At 39.3% G+C, this 25,064-nt stretch overlaps 1 protein-coding gene across 8 annotated transcripts in view; it reads right to left on the bottom strand.

Moving 5' to 3' along the window:
- Window positions 1-25,064, bottom strand: part of LCP1 (lymphocyte cytosolic protein 1) — a 118,110-nt gene that overhangs the window by 49,946 nt on the left and 43,100 nt on the right. The window contains exon 1 of one of the 8 annotated variants that reach the window (XM_069063696.1): window positions 8,742-8,879. The exons of 6 other annotated variants lie outside the window; for them this stretch is intronic. The gene's annotated coding sequence lies outside the window, so the exon portion shown is untranslated. Of the gene's footprint in view, window positions 1-7,886; window positions 7,908-8,741; window positions 8,880-25,064 lie in introns of those variants that run through there. One more of the 8 variants, XM_069063704.1, reaches the window with a different exon arrangement.

Here is a 25,064-nt window from a genome sequence, read left to right as displayed (position 1 = left end):
AGGATGGGCTCCATATATGGCCTAATATGTTGTTAATATCAATTTTAGACCTATTAATCAACACTAAGTACTTAAAAAAAGCTGATCACAGGATCATAGGATTATAACTGGGAAGGATCTTAGGGTTTCAGAGATGATGATGATAAAAGAATAAATATTATACCTTAATAAAATTTGCATGTGATTATATAATTGTCATTCCACAGGCAAGTATGGAGCTAAAGTTACGTGAATCACTGCTCTTATTTGATATTTCTTGATTTTTCTCTCTTTTACCATTTATACCTATCTAATCATTGTCAGCTTAGAGACCAAAAGTAATTATACTAATGTTTCTCAAGGAAAACAATAATGTTTAATTTGTGTTCAATTCAAGAGCACACACCAGTACTTTGGGGAATGACTTGTATTCTTGTAAGATCTGACTCAATTTTCTGTATATTTTAGAAATGAGAGGGGCGGCCAGGTGGCTCAGTGAGTAAGAGCACTGGCTCCAGAGTCGGGATGACCTGGGGATCAAATCCGAGTTCAGATATTTAGCACCACACCCAGAAACACCTGGCCGTGTAACCTTGAGCAAGTTACTCAACCCCGATTGCTTAAAAAAAAAAAAAAAGAAATGAGACCTTTATCAGAGACACTGATTGTAAAAATTCTTTCCCAATTTTCCATTTTCCTCTTAATCTTGGTTACATTTGCTTTATTTGTACAGATAATTTTCAATTTAATGTAATCAAAATTATCCACTTTGCATTTTATAATGCTCTCTAACTCTCATTTGGTCATAAAATCTTTCCTTCTCCATAAATCTGACAGGCAAACTATTCCTTGCTCTCCCAGACTGCTTACAGTATCAGCCTTTATACCTAGATCGTGTACCCTTTTTGACTTGATTTTGGTATACAGTGTTAGATACTGATCTATGCCCAATTTCTCCCAAACTTTATTCCAGTTTTCCCGGCAGCTTTTGTCAAATAGTGAGTTCTTATCCCCCAAACTGGGGTCTTTGGGTTTATCAAACAGTAGATTACTATAGTCATTGACTCATGTACCCAATCTATTCCACTGATCCACTACTCTATTCCTCAGCCAGTACCAAGTAGTTTTGATGACTGCTGCTTTATAATACAGATTAAAATCTGGTATGGCTAGGTTACTTTCCCTAGCATTTATTTTCATTAATTCCCTTGACATTCTGGACCTTTTGTTCTTCTAAATGAATTTTGTTACTATTTTTTCTAGCTCTGTAAAGTAATTTGTTGGCAGACTGATTGTTATGGCACTAAATATGTAATTTAATTTAGGTAAAATTGTCATTTTTATTATATTAGCTCGACCCAGCCACAAGCAACTGATGTTTTTCCAATTAGATCTGACTTTATTTGCGTGAAAAGTGTTTTGTAATTGTGTTCATATGGGTCCTGGGTTTGTTTTGGCAGGTAGCTTTCCAAATATTTTATAATGTCAACAGTAACTTTAAATGGAATTTCTTTTTCTATCTCTTGCTGTTGAGTTTTGTTAGAAATAAATAGGAATGCCAAGGATTTATGTGGGTTATACATCAGTCCTTTAACTTTTTTTGCCCAAGGAGGACATCCTGAAATTTGATTAATATGTAACTCATCCCAACCAGAGAATTGAATAAAATAAGAGAGAAAATGTACTATATTTTGTACAGAGAGGAAGAATGATGTTTTGACGGGACTTTGAATGAAAAGAAATTTAGGTCCAACTCAGACACATAGACTTACATGCTGAATGAGTCACAATCTGTTCAACCTTTTTTTAAAGACTGGCTCTTCCTACATCACTCAGGCTAGAAATGCAGGTGCTACTCATGGGTCTAATGGCACAATTGATGAGCAAAAAGCTCAGACCTGATCTGTTTCTGATCTGGGTCAGTTGGCTCTTCTTAGACAACCCCTCATTCTCCATCATCCCCAGGGACTCACCAAGTTAATACCAGACTTCATAGAGACACCCAATTGGCATTGGTTACTGAAGTTCAGAACCCTGAGTCCAAAAAAGCAACCAGCCTCAGTCTCCCCCAACTGTTGGGAGTATAAGTACCACCAACCAATGCCCAGCAATTGGGAAGGTTGAGGATATAGGCAAATGCTGCCAAACCCAACACACTTCACTTTTTCGAGTCTCGGTTTCCTCATTTGTACAATGAGGATGATAATAATAATAATAATCCTTCCACTACTATTTAACAGGACTATTGGGAGGAAAACTGCTTCATTAACCTTAAAATGCTATAATAAGAGTGCAAATTCTTTTTGGGTGAAGATGATGCTGAGGACTCATCAGAGGGCATTCATTTTAAATTGCTGTTGCTGTAAAAGTGATGAATTTGTGCCATGCAAGCCAGGTCGGGGGTAGAAAGTGAACTATGACCTGTTATATAGTTAGCCACAGACAGCAAAAAATAATCACAATCATGGAATTGGAAAAACTGGGACCTTGGGGCTCATCTAGTCCAACCACTTATTTTCAATGAAGCCCAAAGAAATGATAATTTGCCCGAAGTAACAGAGGGAATAAATAGCCAGGCTGGGAGTCAAACTCAGGTCCTTTGACTCTAAATCCAGTCCCTTTTCAACATCATCATGACATGAATAATAAGGTATATACAAGGTAAAAGTTACATAACAATGCAGTAGTTTAATTAACAAACATAAAACTAGGAAATTCTTTTTAACTACAGGCACAAGCCAAATATATTTGTCTCATGGTCTTACTCTTACCATAATATATTTTATCCAGCTTTATACTGGATATCACTCTAGGGAAGTACAACAGCCACTAGACTAATAGACTCTACAGAAACCAGTACACCCAACTGCTAATTAAGGCCAAAAGGAATAACAAAATAGCAGAAAATTAACCCAGGGGTTTTCCTCCCCTACCCCAGAACGCCTGAATCCAGGAAACAGACACAAAGGAAGAGAAAAAAAGCGATCTCAAGAAAGATTCTGTGGCTGAGGGGCAAAGTTCTCAGATGCCTCTTACATTATCTTCTCCATTGGAGCAATTATGGAATTGCTGAGAAGAGGAACATAATCCCTACTACTGACCTACCAAAAATAATGGACACAACAAACTGTTTGAAAGGAAGCTGCATCAGAAGAGAGCTAAGGAAAGTAGCAGAAAAATGCCACCTGTGAAGCAAGGTGATGAAGGAGTTAAGAGCTGGGATGGAGGAGGCTTTCTGAGATCAGTAGGGGAGGATTTCACACAGTTTTCAATTATAATTCATAATATTTTTATTTCTCACTTCAACAAAGTCCTCCTACTAAGTATTTCAGGTTTAACCTCTGTGAAACCCATTCCTACCTTAACACTCAACGTCAGGAGTGGCTGAGATCAAGAAAATGAATTACCCAATGGCCACCCTTCTTCTACAAACTGCCTTGAAAAACTTGGCAATTTCATATTCAGAAGAAAGATATCACCAGGCCTATACACAAGGCCTTGCCATTTCAGTAGGGTCTTCCAGAGCTTGTATTTTGTTGACATAGCCTTCGAAAATCCAGTGTTCCTCCACTCCACAAGAATGTGGGGGGAGGAGGGGGAAGGAGGGGAGGGAAGGGAGGAGTGATAATGAATTGACTTAAATCTTTTTCCAGGAGTTGTAAAGAGTTTAACACTATAACAGGTTTAACTTGAGAAAATATAGTCAAGCAGAAAAAAAATATGTTGAACTATATACATCTATTGATATTATTTAGCTAAATGGCATTGTGGCTTCCAATTATCTGTTTTTGTTTTGGACTTATTAGAGATGTTAAAAGCCACAATTTATTTAAATAAGCAAGAAAAATGTGTATCAATTAGGTTTGCCCAACCAAGAATGGAAGCATGCTAGATGATAAGGAAGCATCAGCCTAAGGTTTTTGCTGTGGATTTTTCAGCTTGAAGAGAATAACCCAAAATTACTGGCTTACTTAAGAGTTGATTATATATATCTACCTGTCCTCTGCTTTGGCAACAATAAATCAGGGAAGCCTTACTTCAGTCTAGCAATCCTAGGTCAATGAGTTATTGCAAACTGGCTACCAGTAGGATGGGAAGGCTCAGAACAAAAATGTGAGATAAGTTTTCATCATAAATTTTTTAAAAACCAGAAAATTAAAAAGCAAAAAACATAAATGAAAATATTGCCTGTAGCTGTTTTCATTTTAAGTTATCAAAGTCATAGTCCACAGTATATTTTAAGAAAAAAATGAAAGAACAAATGTGAAAGTGCTTTGAAAAAAGTAAAAAGAAAAAGAATTCATGTGCAAAAAAATAACTACTGTTATTTTAATTTTTGTGGACTCCAACTCCACAGCAAATATTGTAGATGTTCAACAAAATTTTTTTTTTTTAAGCAATTGGGGTTAAGTAACTTGCTACACGGCCAGGTGTTTCTGGGTGGGTGCTAAGTGTCTGAGCCCAGGATTCGATCTCCAGGTCATCCCAATACTGGAGCCAGTGCTCTTACTCGCTGTGCTACCTGGCCACCCCTAGGAATTTATTTTTTGTTTTTTTGTATTTTGGAGGAGGAAGGCAGGGCAATTGGGGTTGTGACTCACCCAAGGTCACACAGCTAGTTTTTGTGTTAAGTGTCTGAGGCCAGATTTGAACTCAGGTCCTCCTGATTCCAGGGCCAGTTCTCTATTCACTGCGCCACCTAGCAGTCCCATTCAACAAATAGTAAATCCAGTGAGCATCTCCACCAGACAGAAGCGCCCCTCCCCCCTGCCATGCTGATACATTTTATAAATGTGGTATAAAATCCCTCAACAAAACTGAGTTAGGAATATGTGTGTGCATGTATGTATGTAATATATACATACACACACACACATATATATACATAGATATATTCATATGTGTGTTAAGAGTTTCAATTTCATCATTATATGGGGCCTATCATCTTATGTTGTTATGAGACCAAAAAGTTTTCTTTGTTAATATCAGATTTAATTCTTCAAGTCACTCCCTGATATCAAAACCTTCAAGTCTTCCTAGTCTGGAACAAGACTTTCTAAACTAACAGGAGAATAGGTATGGTCCAAAAGGTATTTCCTTTCCTTTTCCTACTTATATTTTCTATTCAAGTGGATGAATAAGAACAGTTGAATCTAACTTTACTGATAAAACTTGCTTAATTGTCCTACTAATACAAAATCACTCTGAGGTATAGGCCTTATTTTGAAAGCAATCTGAGAAAAACATCACTGTCAAGATTATGGATGATGGTTAAAATCACAGTGCCTATTTTAAGGAGGGGGAATTAAACCCTTGATCAAAAACAACATTCTTAGGAGGTTCCTGAAGGGGATCCTAAATTTGTCATGCTGAAAACTGAAGTGTACTACTAATATCCTATTTACTCATGGCATTGTAAAAAAAAAAAATATATATATATATATAAATGTGGTATGGTCCATGCCCTCAAGGAGACCCAGAAGAATCACAATAACACCCACTGAAGCTGAAATAGAATAAATTCTAATTCAGCTCCCTGAACATATGGTTTCAGAACCAAAATTTATTTTACCCCATAAAATTTTGTTTTTTCCTTCCATTTAACTCTTCCTCCCCCCCCCCTTTTTTTTTTTTACCCCTGTCCATTGGTAAAGTAAGAACATTGCATTGAAAAGGTATAGTTGAATGAGCACTTAACTGGAGTTGGAAGACCCAACTAGTCTTCCTTCTGACACTAACTGTGGGACCCTGGAGAAGTGTCTGGGTCTCAAAATCATTTGTAAAACTGAAAGGGTTAGAACTAGATCAGAGTTTCCCAACCTGGGGCCTGTGGACTTGGATGGGAAAAACAATTACATCTTTATTTCCCCTAACCTCAAAATGAAATTTAGTATTCCTTTCAATTATCATAAGCATGATTTTGAAAAGAGGTTCATTGGCTTCCCCAGATTGCCAAAGGGATTCACAACACAGGAAAAGGTAAAGAACCTGGGGCCTACAGGATATCTTCAGGGAAAATGGGTTGATTTAAGGCAGATGGGACCAGGAGAAGCCATGGTGGCAACATATGGGCATTGTTAAGTTGGGTAGAACCTCACCTAGTGAGAACAATCAGACAATGCGCAGTCCATGGGAAGATCAGTCAGATCTTGTATGGGTGCTTCTTTCAGACCTTTATCATTTTGGTACTAGTTATTTTCCTTGCCATCTTGCACAAATCTCAGTCATTTTGTGTCTTGAGACTTTCTTGAGTCTCTCTCTTTAAGAAATCTTGCTAAGTCTTATATTTTCACATCATTAAGTGATCCAAGTCAAAGAAGGTTTTACACCTGATCTCATTTGAAATATGACACGAGCTCTCAAGGGTTCAGATATCATGTCAGTGCAGATGATTCTGAGATATATAAACCCAGTCCTAACCTCTCTGCTGAATTCCAGTCTTCCATGACCAATCGATCATCTTTTAGACATCTTGACCTAGACGCCTCACAGGGATCTCAAACTTATCTTGTTCAAAACAGAACTCATTATCTTTCTCCCAAAACTCTTCCCTCTTCTGAACTTCTGTATTATTGAAGGTAACACCAACCTCTCAGTCACACAAGAGCCAAACCTTCACTCCTCATTCACATTCATTCTAAATATACAATTTATTGCCAAATCTTGTCATTTCTACCTTGCAAATATCTCTCATATGTGTGTCTTTTTCTACCCTCACAGAGCCAACACCCTGGCTGCAGACCCTTATTGCCTCACACCCAGGCTATTGCAATAAACTTCTGGTTAGTTTTTCTGCCTCAAATCTCTCATAACTCTACTCCCATCCCCCACTCAGTTTGCCAAAATGATTTTCTTAAAGTTCAGATCTGATCACATCACTCCTCTCACTCAAATAACTCCAGTGGCAGACAATGACCTCCAGGATCAAATATAAAATCGTTTGTTTGGTATTTAAAGCTCTTTACAACCAGACCCCTTTCTGTCTTTGAAGTCTTATTTACACTTAACCCCCTTCTTTGATTGGCACTTGTCTTCTTACTGTTCCTCACACAGAACACTCCATCTCCTAATCTGGTACCTTTTCACTGATTACCCCCCATGCCTAGAATGTTCTCCTTTCTCATCTCGGTACCTCAGCTTCCTTCAAGACTAAGCCCAAATCCATTTTCTGCAGGAGGCCTTTCCTAGCTCCCCCCTCCCCATAAATACACACACATACACATACACACACACAAATACCCCTTACTAGTGCCTTCCTTCTGAGATTTCCTCCTATTTAACACTTTATATATCTTGGATGAAGTTATTTTCATTTTGTGTCCCTCCCCCCCCCCCCTTAGAATGTAAACTCCTTGAGGGCAAGAAATTGTTCCTTACTTTCTTTGTTACTAGCATTTAGCATAGCACTTCGCCCATTGTAAACATCTAAAAAATGCTTCTTGACTGACTGAATGGAAAGAGCATGGCAAGAGTCAGATGAGTTAGACCAAGGATACAAGGGGGATTAGAATGAGGGAACTTATGAATGGCAGACTTAATGGCAGGTAATAGAGGAATCTTGTCCCTTAGACTAAGGATAAGAGTTGAAGAGGGTATGTGGAAGAAGGCCAATGGCTAGAAGTCTCCAAGTGGGCAGAAGGTCAGAGAGAGTATAGAAAGCAGTCCAGAAGGGTCAGTAGAGCTGAACTGGATGGGAGTACGAATGTGATTCCAAAATAGCTGTGTGTGTGTTTGTGTGTGTGTGTGTGTGTGTACACAATTCTACAACTGAAGAAAATGGATTTGAATGTTAATAAATGGATCTCTTCCTAACACTAATGGCATGTTTATTGTTTGTCAAATTTTTAAGCATCAGTGGGTACTTAATATTGTTTGAGAAGAATGACTTAATGAAGCCTCTTACTTACTATGATACTCTGAAATCCATGGATTCTAAGTGTCTGGGCCAATTATTCATTGACACCTTCAAAGAAGTATCCTTTGTAGCTCAAAGCTTCTTCACCTAATTTAATCCAATTTTTCATGTATATGTAGTACAGAATGGCTTAAAACTCATGGAGAAAGCAGTAAAATTAAGAAACACACAATGCTCTTACTTCCAAAGGAGATTAATGGGAAAAAGGAGACACTTCTGGCTATACATGGGTATCAAATGTATCTATTAATAATTCTGGTTTAAACCAAATGCCCCAAATAACCACAATCACATGATTGTAACATGATTCAAGATGTTCACATATGAAAAAGTTAATTTCTTGGAAAAAGTCAGAACTACAGAAGTTAAAATTAAACCATCCTGTTAGTCCAAGATGTACCACAATCTTAACAATCAATATACATTTATCTTTAAAACATTTTAGCATCAATAAAGCCCAGTCAATAGTCTCTCTGAGTAAGGGAAATACATGGAGACACAAGTCAGTTAGAAAGAAAATAAGATTAAAAAAAATCCATTTTAGTCTTGCTTTAGACAATTCAAGTGGTGCCCCCACCCACCCAACCCTCCTCCAAAACCATTTGCACCAGCACTGACACCCATCCTGGGCTGTTACACGTTTACCACAAATTTCCTGTGCAGTTAAACTGCTCCGCTGCTTGCCCAGGACACTGTTCCTAGCAATGACAGGTGCCATCTTTATTACCTTACCACCACACCAGCCCGCCCAGTCAAGCAAACCACCCTTAGAAAAAGAATGAAATCATTGGCACCAGTATCACAGAGACTGAGGGAAGAAAGATTGACTTAAAGAATGAAAAATTACCTTGTGTAAAAAATTAAGCTGTAGATAATAGTGCAGGCGTCTGATTACAGACCCTTCCTTTCTGGTCTGGAGAACTATTCTGTCTGTCAACCTCCTGTATGTGGTTTGAAGACAGGAAGTGAGTTGGGTGACAAATCATCATCCAGAAAAGAAAAAGATTTTGTCTTTATAAGGACATTTTACTTACTTTTTCTTTTACATCACACTCCCCTACCACAATCACCTGACAGGGTAGGTCACACTGAAATGTAGAAGTCCCTTACCACTTCCTCTCTTCATAAGCATTTTCTCTCTCCTTCCCTCTCTTTCCTCCTCTAAAGATTGCTTCTAATGTGCACACAGACATTTGAGTCTTTCTTGATAGGAAAACCAATTTTTACCATGTAACTCTGTAGTTCTCGTTCTAACCATAGCCCTGGGGACACTGGTTGCAGCACTTACAACAAAGACAAGCGAATCATTAATTTTTAAGTAAAAGAACCAAACCAATCACTTGAAGCTAGCTGACAGGGATTACTTTGGGCCAGCTTGGTCTTAACGGCTCCTCCCTTTCACCTCTGGCTGTGACTTAAGCCAGACTGGGACACAGAAGGGGAAGGTTAGTTACTGTTGTAAACAGACTTCCACCCAAGCCAAGCCTGAGGCATTATTTACTCATTTCTTTTATTTATAGTGATACCATTGCCCTCCTCTCTAAGGAGCTCATTTAACCCAAACAAGACTTAAATTATTTAGAAGTTTCCTATAAAGATTAGCATTAGGTAACCAAGACAGCTATCACAGCTAAATTGGTAGCTACATTCCTTCACACAGATCATCAACAAGCAGAAGAAAAAAAAAACTTTTTTTTTACAAAATGACAATTAAGGAAAAATATATATTTATCATGCATAAAGCCTCAGGAATCTCTCTTGGAGGCAGAAAACTATTCAATGTTCTGTCTATGGACACATGCAATGATCAGGTGCAATGTATGAAATTTCATATGAATGAAGCTCATATCTTATGAGTTTACATTTACATAAAGTAAGATAAATTTGGATTCATTTTTGATTCAATGAAAACCAAAACAAAAAAGCAGCAGCACTCAGTCTAGTCAAATGAAAAATTATTGGTTCACAGATAAGAACTTTTCCAGAAGGCACTTAACATGGACTTTTTCTCCCTGTCCACTTGAGAAGGATGGGTGTTATATTACAGGGCTACATTTTCTTCAGTATCTATGTATTCCCAGAAGTACCTTCCATTGGGCAGGCATTTTAGAAGGCAAACAAATTCTTTAAGCTACCAGAGAACCAATGCTTTATACGGCAGGGAAATTCTGTTGAATTTCACAGAATTAGAGAAATTGAGGGTTGGAAGGAACCTAAGCCTAATCAAACTTGAAAGAACTACCCAGTATAACATACCTGGAAAGCGATTATCCAGCCTTTGCCTGCAGACCTCAGAAAGGGAGACCCCATCAACTCTCAAGGAAACCCATTCTACTTTGGGAGAGCTCTAATTGTCAGGGAGTTTCTTCTCACTATTTGTCGTTCTGCACCTTTCACCCTCTGCTCTTACTCCCACACTTTGGGGCCATTATGCAGGTATAATTTTGCACCACCTTGTGTGCCTCCCTGCCCCTGCCATGACAGCCCTTCTAATACTTGAAAACAATTGTCATGTTGATCCTGGACTTTCTCTTTTCCAGTGTAAACATTCCCAATTCTTTCAACCAAACCTCATATGACATAGACTCAAGGGCCTTTGATTTCTTTGGACACTCTCCACCTTATCAATGTCCTCTTTAAACTGTTTGTGCCCAGAACTGAACACAATACTCCACATGAGGTCTGATGAGGACAGGTCACCCTCAAGCTCTTCCAAAAGAAAGGATGAACAACAGTGGGACTATCTCCTCTCTATTCCTGGAAGCTATGCCTCTCTTACTTTAGCCTATGATCAAGTTAGCCTTTCTGGCTACTGACTTATGTTGAATTTGCAGTCCACTAAAACCATCAGCTCTTTTTCAGGCAGCTAGGTAGCATAATAGATAGTGTACTTGACTCAGAGTCAAGAAAAATCTGAGTTCAAATCCTGCCTCAGATACTATGTGGCACTGGGCAACCTCTTTGAGCTTCAACTTTTTCATCTATAAAGTGGGGATGATAATATCACTTTACAGGCTTGTTTTGGGGGTTAAATATTTGTAATACACTTTGCAAATCCTAAAGTTCTATATAAATGCTATTATTATTATCCATATTTCTCCCATCTTGTACGTGGAAAATTGATTTTTTTTTGTAACCAAATACAAGATTTGACAATAAATGTATCTCATTAGATTCAGTCCATTGCCCTGTAATGTAATGCCAAGCAAAGGCAACTCCCCAAGGTTCAAAATACCAGCATAGGTGCTCTCCATTTTATTCAGTGACAAATCAAGAACAGAGAAGATCAAAACATGATATCATTCAAAATGCAGCATTTACTAAGTGTGATTAAATAATCTCCAAGTACTACCCCACCCCAGGACCTTCCATTTATTCAATCAATTACAAAGTCCCTGTTCTAAATACTACTCCACCCCTAGGCTGTACCTTCATTTAGTCCATCACAAAACCCCTCTTCTCAAATGGAGATTAGTTTCCAAACATAAGTAGTACATTCATTTGTTCAACCATAGAACACAAAAAGGTCAAAAGTTCCCCACCCCTGGATCACAATTGAATCTACCCCAGAGTTACATCAAGTTTAAGCACAGCACTTAATACCCAAATGGAGGTCTTTTCTTCATCTTGACACAGGCAAGTTCTCAGCAATTTTAGTTCCTGGGGAGACAAGGCTTAGCAAGGCCACAAGATACATTGCCAGTCTCTTCATTAATTCATCCTCTGTCTGCAGAACAGTCCTAGAACCCCTGAAAACATTAGCAAAACCCTCTCCCAGGACTTCTGTAAACACACAACAAGAAAATCCTTCTTCAGGGCTTCTGAACCAACAGAAAGGTTCCCAGAACCCTGCAACAAAAGCACTGCCCTTCACCAGTGGACAGTATTCATTCTCTGTCTGCAGGACAGTCTCAGTAGCTCTGAACCAACAGAAAGGTTCCCAGACCCCTGCAACAACAGCACTGCCCTTCACCAGTGGACAGTATTCATTCTCTGTCTGCAGGACAGTCTCAGGAGCTCTTAGCCAACAGCCAGGTTCCAGGACTTCTTCAACAAAAGGACTGTCTTTCACCAGTGGACAAATCTGGCAAAACAACATCAAAACAGACAAAGTACCAGCAAAACAGCCATGTCTCCTTAGTTCTTGGCAGCTCCGGGGGGCAGGTCTCAAAAGTCCAGGGCAATTCAAAGTGGCCTTCAGCAATCCTCTCAGTCTCTCTCTGCCTCCACGAGGGTGCTGTTTCCAAAAAGTTCTTCTGCCTCTCTCTTGTCTCTCCAAATCTACGTCACCAGCTCCTCCCAGTTCAGGACTCTCTTTTCACATCAACAAGTCCATCCCACAGGTGGGATTAACACAATCAATTTGAAAACCAAGCCAATACAGGGGGATCTTTATATTCCATTACTATCATATGCCCTAACAGGGGTTCTTAATCTGGATTTCAAAAACTTATTTTAAAATACTTTGATAACTGTATTTCAGTATAGTTGCTTCCTTTTTAGTCCTATTAACTAATTTAATTTTACACATTTTAAAACACTATTCTGAAAAGAGGTTCATATGCTACACCAGACCAAAGTCCAGGACACAATAAAAGGTTAAGAATCTTGTTAAGATTCTTCTGTGATGTGACTGCATCCATATGTGAACTATCTATCCCAGCTCTGTGTCTTCTGCAGATAAGATGTGCCTTATCCAAATCATTGGCAATCATCTTCAACAGTACAAGACTGAGCCCAAATCCCTGGGGTGGTTTATTGGAGACCTCCTGCCATCTTGACATTAAAGCATTAACAATAACTTTGTGCATCCAGCCAGCCAGCTACTTCTGCACCATCAAATGGTCTATTTCATATCTCTCTAATCACCTTCATAAGAATACTACAAGATACTTTACCAAAAGCTTTGCTAAAAACCGAGGTAGACTACATCCACAGCATTCCACTTATTTATTAATTTAGCAATTCTGCCAAAAATGGAATTGAGGTCAATCTGGCATGACCCGTTCTCAATGAAGTCATGCTAGCTCTCTGTAATCACATCTTCCCTTTCTAGATGTTTACTAGCCATGTCTTTAATGATAGATTCTAGAATATTCCCTAGAATCAAAGTCATGCTCATGGGCCTATAGTTTGCAGACTCTATTCTCTTCCTTTTTTTTTTTTTTTGTCAAATAAGGAGACGATACTCCAGGCTTCTCGTATCTCTTGCTTTTTTATGATCTTTCAAATATCACTGACAAGAATCCCCACAACCACACGTGTCAATTCTTCTAGAACCCAACATTATGATTCATCTGGGACAAGTAACCTGAATTTATCAAGGGCAGCTCAATGTTCCCTTACTATTACCTTGCTTATCCTGGGAATCAACTCCCCATTAGTCATTTGTTGACAAATTGTTGAATTCGTTAAGGTGAACTCATGCATCACACCTACCTTGCTAAATGAACTACATAGTAGCAGATAACTTACTCAGCATATTCAAAGATGACTGGATTGATTTTTTATAAAATTCTGGACTTAACAAACATCAAATAAAATGAACTTTTCTATATACAAAATCGAATAGAAAAGGAGGACTGTATGTGAAGCTTGTAAATTAATATTTAGTGTATGCCATAAATTATTAACTAGGAAACTCTAGCAGTAATGTACAAATGGTGGCCTACTGACCTAAAGAGTTAGTACTTTGGGGTTATTGTGGATCTAAGTACATGCCCCTAAATAGCCTTAGTCTGGTTCTGTACTTATGTGGATTTAATAATGAACCCACAGTGGATTGTCGGTCACCCTCAATCTCTTCCAAAAGAAAGGATGATCAACAGTGGGATTATCTCCTCTCTATTCCTGGAAGCCATGCCTCTCTTAATTTAGCCTACGATGAAGTTAGCCTTTTTGGCTACTGACTTCTGTTGAATTTGCAGTCCACTAAAACCATCAGCTCTTTTTCAGGCAGCTAGATAGCATAATGGATGAATTCAATGGGTCTACTATAATTTCTTATAAAGAGAAAGAATTAATATTTCTTACTATAACAGTAGTATTCTGCATCTACTTGTGTCTGCATATCTAAAATCTGGGTAAACTATAAGGAAAACTAGGAGCAGAAACACATAAAATATATACAAAGACATAATCCCTGCCTTCAAGGAGATCAGGGACTAATGGCAGAATTAACAACTATGTGCAAACAAAATGTACATAGGATAAATTGGAGAAAATCAGCAAAGTCACTCATTTTAAGAGGTATCGTAGAAAATGGGATTTTAGCTCAGACTTGAAGGAAGCCAGGGAAGTCAGCAAGCAGAGATGAGGAGGGAGGGAATTCAGCATTACTCTCAGAAACCTGTCAGTCTTTCTCACCAGCAACACCACTATACCAGTTTGCTAAGTCATTCCGTAGATAGAACTCTGGGTGGTGAGTCAGGAAGATTTGAGTTCAAATCTGGCCTCAGACACTTATTAGCTATGTGACCCTAGAAAGTCACTTAGCCTCTGTTTGCTTTTATCCATTGGAGAAGGAAATATAAAAACTACTCCAGAATCTTTACCAAGAAAACCCCACGGACAGCATGGTCCACGGGGTGTCCATGGGGTGACAGAGTCAGACATGACTGAACAATAAGAGAAACAGAGTATGCCCTCTCTGTTCCTTTTGTGGGACAGAATGGCCACTGGAATAAGTTATGAACAGCCAAAGACTTGCCTTGAACATTTAAGCTAATTTCAAAGACACTAGAACCTCTATGACATTGTACAAGTCAGTTAACTTCTCAGCTTCAATTATTTCTGTTTGCATTTAGTCCTTATAGTACTAAATGATTTTTAAAAGTCCCTTTCCAGCTCTAAATCTATAATCCTGTGATATCTTTGGTGTTGTCTGGAAATACTTTTTGTTTAGGTTAACATGCAATAGTGGACAGAGATCTGGCATCAGTCAAGGAGACCTGGGCTACCTGGGAGAATCACCATCTCTCAAGCCCTATGCAACTCTCTGAGACTTTAAGTTGCAGAGAGAATATCAGCTTGCATTGGTAGAGGGAATTTCTCCATCTGGGAGTTCCCTATATCTCTGAAATAACAGATTCAGATCCTATCCCTAACCTGACTCCCTAGAACAGTGATAGCTCCCCCCCCCCCAGAAAGACTCCAAGGAGTGTGTAATGACCTCATAGACACTGAGAAGACGGGTCCTATCATGAGGATCCTTTCCAACACAATCACACCTACCCTTCTTCTATCATGGCCCAACATTCCTCCACCCCATTCCCCACTCAGTGCCATATCAACCCTTAGTCTTCCCCATTCTTCATGGATTCTGGGAGAAGTTAGAACCTAACCACACTTAGGCTCCCAACACACCAACAGTGACACACATGCCATTGTGGGGATCTTCCCTACCCCCAAACATCCACTACCACCCCTTCTTTTCATTTTGGGTGAGACAGGTTAAACAGACATGGATGGGCTCTGATCTGCTTTGCAGATCTTCTAAGCATTTTACCTTTGCTCCTCCAAACCCATGTCATTTCTAAACTTCCACTGAGGGCACCTCCATCCTTCATTGCTTAGGTTCACAACCAAAGCTCCTCATAATTAAGCCCACATATCCAAGCAGTTGCTACATTTGGTCATTTCTTCCTCTGCAGCACCTCTCGTATCTGATACCTTCCCTCCAATCACACAGCCACCATTCCACAGCTGGCCTTCATCGCACTGGACTATCACAACTCTCCCTGTTCCCTGCTCTCTCCATAGTCTCTCCCCACTCCAGTCCAACCTCCAAACACCTGCCCAAAGGATGATCCTAAAGCATAGGAAACCATGCTGCCTTGCACCCCCAGCCCCTATGCAATAAACTCCAATAACTCCCTAATTAACTCAAGGACCAAATATCAACTTCTTTGCCTGGCATTTAAATCCCCTCATGATATGAGCCCAAATTACTTTTCTGAACTGGTTACACATTACTCCCTTTCCTGTAGTCCAGCCAAACTGGCCTGCCTTCTTGCCATTCCTTGCCCTCATGCTAAAACAACTAAACTATCCCATAGATAGGAAATTTAAAAATTATAACATCAGTTAAACTGAACCACATAAAGAAAGAGGAATGCATTTATACTGAAAACTTTCTGCTGAATTGAAATCAGAGATAATTAGCTTTGGCTTGTTTTTGTATTATGAATAAGATGAATATCTAAGGTCACTATTAAAACCCATTATTTGGTTATTTTTCAATAAAAAGTATCTATAAAAAAGAAATTCTCCTCCTTAGCTAGTAACACCAATCAAGTTACTTGAATAATTAATTACTAACAAACAATCATAACGTAGATCTGTCCCATCCTCTAGGGCATATGAATTATTTTTTAATGAAACACATTTAAAAATACTTTTTGTGGTGGTGAAGAATTGGATATCAAGGGGATGCCCATCAATTGGGGAATGGCTGAACAAGCTGTGGTATATGAATGTAATGGAATAATGTTGTGCTATAAGAAATGAGGAGCAGACAGACTTCATAATAACCTGGAGAGACTTATATAAACTGATGCTGATAAGGGGAGCAGAACCAGGAGAAATCTGAACACAATTACAGACACAACGTATCATGATGACTAACTTTGATAGACTGGGCTCCTCTTAGTAATGCAAGGTTATAAGACAACTCCACAAGACTCATGATCGAAAGAGACATCCACATCCAGAGAAAAAGATGTGGAGTCTGAATGCAGACTGAAGCAAACTGCTTGCTCTCTTTCTTTTTCTTGTTTTGTTTTGTTTCCTCTTTCCCATGGATCATACCTTCGGTTATAATCCTTCTTTACAACCTGACTAATGGTTAATGTGAAGATATTTGTAGATTCTATATTTGAGTGCATGACACCATGGAGAGGTAGAAAGGGAGGGAGAGAAAATTTGAAACTCAAGGGACTATAGAACTGAATGTTGTAAAGTAAAAGTAAATAAATTAATCTTTTAAAAAAGCACAGCCCTCGTCCCTGAAAATTATTAATAATTTAGTGAGAACAAAGAAGTTTTTGTATTATTAATAAATACAATGAAAATATTTATTTTACCTTCATCATCTTCTGTATTTTATATATGTTTTATGATGTACATAATATATTAATACAGTATTACATTTATATAACATATAAATGGATACAACATATTGGGATACATGATCAAATTTTTTTTAGTGATTGGGGTGATCAATCAAAAAAGTGTAGATACTTCTGCCCTGGAACTCTTTCTAAAGGCTGTTCCATATCTCCTCACTGTCTTTAATCTCCTAGTTCAGGGGTGGGAAACCAGAGGCCTCGAGGCCACATATGACCCTCTAAGCCCTCAAGTGCAGCCCTTTGACTGAATCCAAACTTCATAGGGGCCTCAAGGTTGCAGGTTCCCCACCCCTGTCTTAGTTCTAATCCACCTTCACCATTGGCAGAGACTGAGAAGATCCAAGCTACCAGGTTTAAGCTTTCTTGTCTACACTTTCCTTTCTGCCCTAAAAATGTCTATTCTCTCAACCTGCTTTCCAGTCCCAGAAGAATAGGTGTATTCCTCTTCTTTTCCAAGGCTTAACTTTGAAAACCTTTGACCATCAATCAACCTGTGCTCTCAATTCTATACCTACCCATTCTCTCAGGCACCTTCTTCTTTTGATGATTCCCTCAGTTTCCCACAATGTTCTCACTTTCTCCCCTTCCCTTTCCAATGACTCCTTTTTTCTATGTATATCCCCCAAATCTCCTATTAATGTAATTAAAAAAAAAACTTCCATTAAGCATTATTGCATCTATCACTCAATTTCTTTTGCCTTTCAAGGACATACTCTGCTTTTCAAATGAATAACTTGTCCTGCTTACATTAACTTGCTACCCACAAAGCCTTCCGCTAACTCCCTTGTGATGCTGTTTCATTGCTCAAATTGAAACTGTGCTTGAAGGCCACTATTGATTATTGACCTCGTAAACTTTATATACTGCTGCTAGTGTCAAAAACTTGGTGACATTTTTTGGTCTCAGACATCCTATCTATTCTTCACTTTTTTTTTTTCTTGAGCCTAAAGACTTAGCCAAGGGCAATTAGGTGGCATGGTGAATAGAGTGCCAGACCTGGAGTCAGGAAGTCTCATCTTCCTGAGTTTAAATCTGGCTTCAGATACTTCCTAACTGTGTGACCCTGGGCAAGTCACTTCACCCTGTCTGTCTCAATTTCCTCATCTGTAAAATGAGCTGGACAATAGTAAACCACTCCAGTATTTTTGCCAAGAAAACATCAGAGTCATGAAGAGTCAAACATGACTGAAAACAACTGAACTGAAAAGACTTAGCCCACCTGCACTGCCACCATTCACTCTTTCACCTACACTCTTTTATTACTCTCTCCTACAATGAAATACTTTTTTACTTTAATATGTATTGAATTGAATTTAGACCTAAGGATTTTTCTGTTAATGGATATGGGCAAATGGGCAGGTAAGTAAATCAAATTATGAAACTTCCTAAAGCCTAATAATAATACAGAACCCAACTAGGTGGTGTAGCATAAAGAGCACTGCACCTGTAGTCAAGAAGACCTGAGTTCAAATCCAACCTCCAACACTTAATGGCTGTGTGAAACCGGACAATTCATTTAGCCTCTATCTGCCTCAGTTTCCTCATATGTAAAACAGGGGTGCCGCCCCCCCCAGAGTTGTGAGGATAAAAAGATGTAGTATTTGTAAAACACTTTGCAAACCTTAAATGGCTATATAAATTCTATTTTAAAAAAATTACTCATGAGCACACGAATGACAGAAAGCCTCTTTTTTTTTTTTAGTTCTTTGACTGACTCATGTTTCCTGTTCTTATCTTGATAGTCAGCTTTCTTGTGAGAGAACTCTAACTAGAAGAAAGGAAAAGTTTTTTTTTAATAGACATTGACTTATTATCCTAAAAATAAGAAACCTAAAGTCTAGACATAGTTTTGTTTGTTTACCATAGCTTAGAGGGAAAACAGCCTCCATTCCTATTCTTTGCTTTCATTCTTGTTGTCCAGTTTTATGTAGGACACGAAACCAAGAAACTCAGGCTCTTAAGCCCAAGGTAGATGAGTCTATACTGCAGCTGGTTTCTGCTGTGGATTTCCAGGTATTCCTAAGAATCTGATTCCTGCATGAGTACTGACATTATCTTTCCTGGCCCTATGATGTCTGTCCTTCCCTCCTGCAGCCACACTTCCATTCCCAGGTCCTTTCCTGGGTGCCCTGGTTGAGAGAGGCACCACTTTTCCTTGCTCCTCAAAGATTTCTCCTCTGGTCTTCAGGCTAACCTTTGCTAATCTTCAAATTGTCAACTTTACCTTCTTCAAAGTTGATTTTTTTTGCCAAGCCTTCAGGAAATCCCACCCTTTCTCCCCAATCACCTTATCTTTTTCCAGTTGAATTTGCCTTAATTATATTCACTAATCTGTTACTGCAGCTGGTTCTACTCCTAAAGCTAGTTAGCATTTATATATTTTCTCATTTGATCCTCCCAACAACCTGGAGAGGTAGGTGCTATTATTATCTTGATTTTATCAAAGAAGAAACTGAGACTGACAGTAGTTAAATGACTTGCCCAGGGTCACATGAGTTCCCTCTAGTGCCTCTAAGGTCCCTTCCAGCTCTAAGTCTAAATCCCATCATTTATAAACTAAACCTACCCCCTCAAGTTCTCTTTGATGATTCACTTTGATATCTTCTTCCACACTGACCCTTGGAGAAATAAATCCCTTGACACCCATGGACTATTTCAAAAGTTTTCTACATCTTTATTAATTTTGTGCAGTGGACAGAGCCCTAACTTTAGACTCAGAGGACCTGCGTTCAAATCCTGTTTCTGCCTCTTTAGAATGTATATAACCATGGGTTAGTCATTAGTTTTCCTTAGTCTGCAGTTTCCTCACCTGTAAAATGAGAAGTTCTACTGGATAGCCTCTGAGGTTCCTTCTAGCTCTATATCTACAATCCCATGATCCTTCTTTATATCGGTTTCTAAGGAAGATGCGACTCTATATCCCAATTTCCTGCTGTATTCTCTGTAATCACTCTCCCTCTTCTTGTCATTTTCAGTCTCTTCTTAGCTACTGGCATCCTCCTCGCTACCTACAACTTAGCTTCCATGTGTATCCTTTTTAAAAACAACCCTTTATTTGACTACCATTATCTCAAGTTACTGTCACATACTTCTCTTCCATTTCATAGTCAAACTCATAGCCATCTACACTCACTGACTCTTCTTTTTCATCATCCATTCATTTCTCAAGCCCTAGTCATCTAGCTTCTGAACCCATCACGCGACTAAAAAGGTTTTCATAGAGTTAAGCAATGATCTCTTCACTTGCACATCTTAAAGCCTTTTCACAGTCCTCCTTGACCCATTTTAAAAATTAAATTTTATGTTTATTTTTAGTTTACATTATTCATTTCCACAGGATTTTTAGTTACAAATTTTCTTTCTGTCTCTCCCCACCCACCACCCCAAAACAGAGATCCCACTGTATACTCGCAAACTGCTCTCTCCTATATCCTCCCCCATCTCCCCTCTGACTTTCCAGTAGGACAAGATGGATCTCTATGCCCCAGTGCCTGTATATCTTATTTCCCAGTTGCAGGTAAAAACTAATATTTGCATATTTTAAACATTAGATTTTAAAACTTTTGAATTCCAGATTCTTTCCCTTCCTCTGTCGTCACCCACCCTTACTGGAAAAATGAGCAATTCAATACAGGTAGAACATGTGTAGCTATGCAAAACATTTCCATAGTGGATATATCATGAAAGACTGATTATTTCCCTTGATCCTATCCTGCCCCCCACTTATTCTATTTCTTTGACCCTTTTCCTTTTCTTTTTTTTTAAATGCTTTATTAACTTCTGATTTACATCATTCGTTTCCGCTAGATTTTGAGTTACAAATTTTCTCCCCGTTTTTCCCCCACCCACCCCCCAAAACAGCAGTCCCACAGGATATCCCCACCTCCAATCTGCTCTCTCCCATATTTTCTCCCATATCCGTTTCGACTTTTCCAGTGTATCTCTATGCCTCAGTGCCTGTATATCTTATTTCTTAATTACATGTAAGATGGTATTAATAATGGTATACACACACACATACATATTTGAATATTTGATTTTAAAACTTTCAATTCCAGATTCATTCCCTTCCCCCCCTGCCACCCACCCCCACTGGGGAGACAAGCAGTTCAGTATAGGTTGTACATGTGCGGCTAATACAAAACAATAACATAGTAGATATATTGTAAAAGACTGACTATATTTCCCTCCCTCCTATCCCACCTCCCACTTGTTCTATTCTCTACTTTGATCCTGTCCCTTTTCAAAAGTGGATACTTCCAACTTCCCTCCCCCCCCCCACGCCGGCCCCCCATTCCGTCATTCCCCCCTCTCATCCCCTTCCCCCCCTATTCTCCTGGAGGGTGAGATCCCCTATTTAGTGTGTATTTCCCTCCCTCCTCAAGCAAGATTCAATAGGAATAAGGTTGACCCATTCCCTTTTGCCTTCCTATTCTTCCCCTCCATTGTAACCATTTTCCCTTGCCTCTTCTGTATGAGATAGTTTGCCCCAATCTGTCTCTCCCCATCTCCTCTCATTATATTCCTCTCACCTCTTAATTTCACCTTTTAAGTATCATCCCTTCCTGTTAAATTGGTCCTGTGCCCTCTATCTATGTATACCTGTAAACGTATATACACACATTCACATATGTATTCATATGACCTCATACCATCATATAAAGACACACATATATATATATATTTCTAATCCCTTCAACTACCGAGAAAAGTTTCATAAGTTACAATTATTGTTTTTCCACGTAGGAATGTTAATAGTTCAACTTTGATAAGTTCCTTACGATTTCTTTTCCCTGTTTACCTTCTCATGCTTCTCTTGCTTCTTGTATCTGAATGTCAAATTTTCTATTCAACTCTGGTTTTTTTCAGCAAGAATGTTTGAAAGTCCTGTATTCCACTGAATGACCATATTTTCCTCTGAAGCATGATACTCAGTTTTGCTGGGTAGGTGACTCTTGGTTTTAATCCCAGCTCCCTTGACCTCCGGAATATCACATTCCAGGCCCTTCGATCCCTCAGTGTAGAAGCTGCCAGATCCTGGGTTATCCTGATTGTGTTTCCACAATATTCAAATTGTTTCTTCCTGGCTGCTTGTAATATTCTCTCCTTAATCTGGGAATTCCAGAACCTGGCTATAATATTCCTAGGAGTTTTCTTTTTGGGATCTTTTTCAGGAGGTGATCAGTGGATTCTTTCAACCTCTATTTTGCCCTCTCATTCTAAAACATCAGGGCAGTTTTCTTTGAGAACTTCCTGGAGGATGCTTTCTAGGTTCTTACTTTGGTCATGGCTTTCAGGTAGTCCAATAATTTTAAAATTATCTCTCCTGGATCTATTTTCCAGGTCAGTGGTTTTTCCCATGAGATATTTCACATTGCCTTCTATTCTTTCATTTGTTTGGATCTGTTTAACAGCATCTTGATTTCTCATAAAGTCATTAGCTTCCATTTGCTCCAATCTAATTCTGAAGGAATGATTCTCCTCAGTGAGCTTTTGAGATTCTTTTTCCATCTGGCAAATTTGGCTTTTTAAGGCATTCTTCTCCTCATTGCCTTTTTGAGCCTCCTTTGCCATTTGAGTCAGTCTGTTTTTTAAGATATTATTTTCTTCAGTCAGGCTGTTGACTCTCATTTCATAATTTTCTTGCATTGTTCTCATTTCTCTTCCCAATTTTTCCTCCACTTCTCTTATCTGCTTCTTAAGGTCCTCTATGGCTTGTAACCAGCTTGTATTTTCCTTTGAAGCTTTTGGTGCAGGAGTACTGACTTCACTGTTTTCCTCCTGTTCCATGCCTTGCTCCTTCTTATCCCCAAAATAGGAGTGTAATGTTGGAATCTTCTGTCTGCTTTGTTTCCTTTGCCTGCTCATTTTGCCACTCAATGATTTGACTTTTGGGCTTTTTGCCACAGTAGGACTCTGCCACCAGACAGGGGAGTTTTCGTCCCAAAGGCTGGGGTTTTCTCAGCTGCCAGAGGTATTAGATGGGTGCCCTCTCTGAGGTCTCCACACACTCTGGCAAGCTGGACACACACCCCAGGACCTCCACCCTAGACTGCAATCCAGATCCAAGCAGGTTAAAGCAAGAGCGATGACCCCTCAGACTGGTGCTTGGTCCCCCTACACTCTGCAGGCCAGGAGCTGAAGCCGCCACGTGGCGCTGGCAGGCTGTGCTGGTGTCTCAGTGGTTTCTCCCCCCGGGGGTAAAAGCCACGCACTCCCACTTACTGGGTCCCAAAGTCCAGACTGCACTGGCCTCTCACCTTGTCCTTCGCATCTATGTATTGATAAATCTGGAAACGGCCATAGCTGCTGCTGATCTGGAGTCCCTCTGGCAGGCAGCTGGTCAGGTCCGCCCTGGGGCTAAAGCTCGGAGTGGTGCTGGGCTCGGCTCCCAGAGTGCTGTCCTGGCTGATTCCTGCCGGCCTGCCTGGCTGTCCTCAGCTGGAGGTTAGCTTCTCTGTGTCATTTTGTGGGTTCTGCAGCTCCAAAGTTTGTTTAGAGTCCCCTTTTTACATGGATTGGGGAGGGTGGAAGCCGGAGCCGCAGGAAGGTCTTGCTTCTACTCCGCCATCTTGGCTCTGCCCCCAATCTCAACCCTTTTCTTTTTCAAAAGTGTGTGCTTCCAACTTCCTTCCCACCCAACCTGCCCTCCTCTCCATCATCCCCTCTCATCCCCTTCCCCCCCCCCCCCACTCTACTGTGGGGTGAGATATCCTATTTAGTGTATATGTCATTCCCTCGCTAAGCCAAATTCAATGAGAGAAAGGTTGACTCATTCCCTTTTGCCTTTCTGTTCTTCCCCTCCATTGTAACAGTTTTCCCTTGCCTCTTCTATATGAGATAATTTACCCCATTCTCTCTCTCCCCATCTCCTCTCATTATATTCCTCTCTCACCTCTCAATTTCACTCTCTAAGTATCATCCCTTCCTATTCAATTGGTCCTGTGCCCTCTGTCTATGTATACCTGTACACATATATACACACACTCACATATGTATTTATATGCCCAAATACTCTCCTATATAGACATATATAGGTATATATACATTTATATTCCCTTCAACTATTCTCATACTGAAAAACGTTTCATAAGTTACAATTATTGTTTTTCCACATAGGAATGTAAATAGTTCAACTTTGATAAGTTCCTTATGATTTCTTTTCCTTGTTTACCATCTCATGCTTCTCTTGCTTCTTGTATCTGAATGTCCAATTTTCTATTCAACTCTGGTTTTTTCATCAAGAATGCTTGAAAGTCCTCTATTCCATTGAATAATCATATTTTCCCTTGAAACATGATATTCAGTTTTGCTGGGTAGGTGATTCTTAGTTTTAATCCCAGCTCCTTTGACCTCCAGAATATCACATTCCAAGACCTTTGATCCCTTAGTGCAGAAGCTGCCAGATCATGAGTCATCCTGATTGTGTTTCCACAATATTCAAATTGTTTCTTTTTGACTGCTTATAATATTCTCTCCTTGATCTGGGGATTTCAGAACCTGGCTATAATATTTCTAGGAGTTTTCTTTCTGGGATCTTTTTCACGGGGTGATTGGTGGATTCTTTCAACCTCTAATTTGCCCTCTGGATCTAAAAACATCAGGGCATTTTTCCTTGAGAATTTCTTGAAGGATGATTTCTAGGTTCTTTCTTTGATCATGGCTTTCAGGTAGTCCAATAATTTTTAAATTATCTCTCTCTGATCTATTTTCCAGGTCAGTGGTTTTTCCCATGAGATATTTCACATTGCCTTCTATTCTTTCATGTGTTTGGATCTGTTTAACAGCATCTTGATTTCTCATAAAGTCATTAGCTTCCATTTGCTCCAATCTAATTCTGAAGGAATGATTCTCCTCAGTGAGCTTTTGAGATTCTTTTTCCATCTGGCAAATTTGGCTTTTTAAGGCATCCTTCTCCTCATTGCCTTTTTAAGCCTCTTTTGCCATTTGAGTTAGTCTGTTTTTTAAGGTGCTATTTTCCTCAGTCAGGCTGTTGACTCTCATTTCATAATTTTCTTGCATTGTTCTCACTTCTCTTCCCA

This window comes from Petaurus breviceps, unplaced genomic scaffold (assembly GCF_028583685.1).
Source record: "Petaurus breviceps papuanus isolate PSGF00001 unplaced genomic scaffold, PetGlider_PUasm1.0 90594, whole genome shotgun sequence".
Classification (NCBI taxonomy): Eukaryota; Metazoa; Chordata; class Mammalia; order Diprotodontia; family Petauridae; genus Petaurus; species Petaurus breviceps.
The sequence above is the reverse complement of the archived record's forward strand: the minus strand, read 5'-3'. Positions and strand labels throughout refer to the sequence as shown.